This window comes from Arachis ipaensis, chromosome B6 (genome assembly GCF_059453495.1).
Source record: "Arachis ipaensis isolate K30076 ecotype BB chromosome B6, ASM5945349v1, whole genome shotgun sequence".
NCBI classification, from domain to species: domain Eukaryota; kingdom Viridiplantae; phylum Streptophyta; class Magnoliopsida; order Fabales; family Fabaceae; genus Arachis; species Arachis ipaensis.
Window position 1 is genome coordinate 65,104,310 of NC_142441.1, and position 3,766 is coordinate 65,108,075.

At 33.6% G+C, this 3,766-nt stretch overlaps 1 non-coding gene across 1 annotated transcript; it reads left to right on the plus strand.

Moving 5' to 3' along the window:
- The first annotated feature begins 202 nt into the window (after positions 1–202).
- Positions 203–310, plus strand: LOC148556242 (small nucleolar RNA R71). Its single transcript, XR_015886540.1, has one exon. It is a non-coding gene; the product is annotated as a small nucleolar RNA R71 (small nucleolar RNA).
- Positions 311–3,766: the final 3,456 nt, after the last annotated feature.

The window sequence follows — 3,766 nt, forward strand, 5'->3', positions numbered from 1 at the left end:
CCTTCTTCTGAGGCGTCCCATTACTCACAGGATTCCTCTCAGAAGTGTACATAAACTGGTTGTTAGCAACCATGTCAATGAGTTCTTGAGCTTCTGCAGGCATTTTTTTTAGGTGAATAGATCCACCTGCAGAAGTATCCAATGACATCTTAGCTAATTCAGACAGACCATCATAGAATATATCCAGGATGGTCCATTCTGAAAGCATGTCAGAAGGACACTTTTTGGTCAGTTCCTTGTATCTCTCCCAAGCTTCATAGAGGGATTCACCTTCTTTCTGTCTGAAGGTTTGAACATCCACTCTAAGCTTACTGAGCTTTTGAGGAGGAAAGAACTTGGCTAAGAAAGCCTTGACCAGCTTATCCCAAGAGTTTAGGCTATCCTTAGGTTGAAAGTCCAACCATATTCTAGCTCTGTCTCTCACAGCAAAAGGGAAAAGCATGAGCCTGTAGACTTCAGGATCTACTCCATTAGTCTTAACAGTATCACAAATCTGCAAGAATTCAGTTAAGAACTGAAAGGTATATTCAGATGGAAGTCCATAAAACTTGCAGTTTTGTTGCATCAGAGAAACTAATTGAGGTTTAAGCTCAAAATTGTTGGCTCCAATGGTAGGGATGGAGATGCTTCTTCCATGTAAATTGGAATTAGGTGCAGTAAAGTCGCCAAGCATCCTCCTTGCATTATTATTATTTTCGGCTGCCATCTCCTCTTCTTGTTCAAAAATTCCTGTAAGGTTGTCTCTGGATTGTTGTATTTTATCTTCTCTTAGTTTTATTTTTAGAGTCCTTTCAGGTTCAGGATCTGCTTCAACAAGAATGTCCTTGTCCTTGCTTCTGCTCATATAAAAAAGAGGGAACAGAAAAAATAATAATAATAGGGATCCTTTTTACCCAGGTATAGAGGTTCCCCTGTGTGAGTAGAAGAAGAAAAGAATGTAATGTAAAGGTGGGAAGAAGAGAAAATTCGAACACAGATGGAAGAGGGGGTTCGAATTTGGGTGAGATGAAGTGTTAGTAGATGAATAAATAAATAGAAGGAGATGAGAGAGAAAGAGGATTTTCGAAAATAAAATTTTGAAAAGGGGTTAGTGATTTTCGAAAATTAGGAATGAAAGCAAATTAAAATTAAAAATTGAAACAATTAGTTAATTAAAAACAATTTTTGAAAAAAGAGGGAAGAGATTTTCGAAAATTAGAGAGAGAGAGTTAGTTAGGTAGTTTTGAAAAAGATAAGAAACAAACAAAAAGTCAATTAGTTAGTTGAAAAAGATTTGAAAATCAATTTTGAAAAGATAAGAAGATAAGAAGTTAGAAAAGATATTTTAAAATCAAATTTTTGAAAAAGATATGATATGAAGAGATATGATTTTGAAAGAGATAAGATAAAAAGATATTTTTGAAAAGATATGATTGAAATTAGTTTTGAAAAAGATTTGATTTTTAAAATCACAATTAATGACTTGATTCACAAGAAATCACAAGATATGATTCTAGAACTTAAAGTATGAATCTTTCTTAACAAGTAAGTAACAAACTTGAAATTTTTGAATCAAAACATTAATTGTTGATGATCTTTTCGAAAATTATGAGATAAAATTAAGAAAAAGATTTTTGAAAAATATTTTTAAAATTTTCTAAAAATAAGAAAAATGAAAAAGATTTGATTTTTGAAAAAGATTTTGAAAAAGATAAGATTTTTATATTGAAAATTTGATTTGACTCGTAAGAAACAATTGAATTTTTAAAAATTTTTGAAAAAGTCAATCCAAATTTTCGAAATTTATGAGTGAAAAAGGGAAAGATATTTTTTTGATTTTTGAATTTTTTATGATGAAAGAGAAAAACATGAAAATGATGCAATGCATGAAAATTTTGGATCTAAACATGTGATGCATGCAAGAACACCATGAATGTCAAGATGAACACCAAGAACACTTTGAAGATCATGATGAACATCAAGAACATATTTTTGAAAAATTTTTTATGCAAAGAAAACATGCAAGACACCAAACTTAGAAATTTGCAAACTTCAGACACTAACAAATTGAAAATGCATATGAAAAACAAGAAAAGACACAAAACAAGAAAATATGAAGATCAAACAAGAAGACTGGCTAAGAACAACTTGAAGATCATGAAGAACACTATGAATGCATGAATTTTCGAAAAAAAAATGCATAAAAATTTTTTAGAAAAAATGCAATTGACACCAAACTTAAAAATTGACTCAAGACTCAAACAAGAAGCACAAAATATTTTTGATTTTTAAGATTTTATAAATTTTTTTTGTATTTTTCGAAAATTATTTAAAAAAGAAAAATAAGGATTCCAAAATTTTTAATATGAATTCCATGAATCTTGCACTCTTAGTCTAAAGCTCCAATCTGAGGGTTAGACATGGCTTAATAGCCAGCCAGTTTTAGGATATAAATCAGGCATTCAACAGCTGATATTCCAATTAACTTGCCTCTATACTGATGGTTAGAAGCCACTATCCAAAAGAATTAGACATGGCTTTACAGCCAGCCAGGCTTCAACATGCTTCATGAAACACTAGAATTCATTCTTAAAAATTTAGAATAATTTTTGAAAACAGATGAGAAATTTTTGAAAGAATTTTTTTTTTTGAAAAATTTTTTGAAAATAAAACAAAAAGAAAATTACCTAATCTGAGCAACAAGATGGACCGTCAGTTGTCCAAACTCGAACAGTCCCCGGCAACGGTGTTGGTATGCGAAATTGTTACTCTGAGGTTGTAAAATTTGTTGTTCGTTCTCTCCCTGGCATGGTGCCAATAACTGGTGCACAATACCATGGTCCAGACATAACTTCACAACTTCGCACAACTAACCAGCAAGTGCACTGGGTCGTCCAAGTAATAAAACCTTACGTGAGTAAGGGTCGATCCCATGGAGATTGTTGGTATGAAGCAAGCTATGGTCATCTTGTTAATCTCAGTCAGGCGGATATCAAATGGTTATGGAGTTTTCGAATAATAATAATAAATAAATAGAAAATAAAGATAGAAATACTTATGTAATTCATTGTTGAGAATTTCAGATAAGCGTATAGAGATGCTTGCGTTCCTCTGAATCTCTACTTTCCCGCTGTCTTCATCCAATCAGTCTTACTCCTTTCCACGGCAAACTTTATGTAAGGGAATCACCGTTGTCAATGGCTACAACCCATCCTCTCTGTGAAAATGGTCCGATGCGCTGTCACTGCATGGCTAATCATCTGGAGCTTCTCGATCATATTGGAATAGGATTTACTATCCTTTTGCGTCTGTCACTACGCCCAGCACTCGCGAGTTTGAAGTTCGTCACAGTCATTCAATCCCTGAATCCTACTCGGAATACCACAGACATGGTTTAGACTTTTAAGATTCTCATGAATGCCGCCATCAATCTAGCTTATACCACGAAGATTCTGATTAAGAGATCCAAGAGATAATCATCCAATCTAAGGTGGAACGGAAGTGGTTGTCAGGCACGCGTTCGTATGGGAATGATGATGATTGTCACGTTCATCATATTCATATTGAATTGCGAATGAATATCTTAGAAGCGGAATAAGTTGAATTGAATAGAAAAGCAGTAGTACTTTGCATTAATTCGTGAGGAACAGCAGAGCTCCACACCTTAATCTATGGCATGTAGAAACTCTACCGTTGAAAATACATAAGTGATAAGGTCCAGGCATGGCCGAATGGCCAGCCCCCAAACGTGATCAATATGATCCTAAGATAATCCAAAGATCATAAG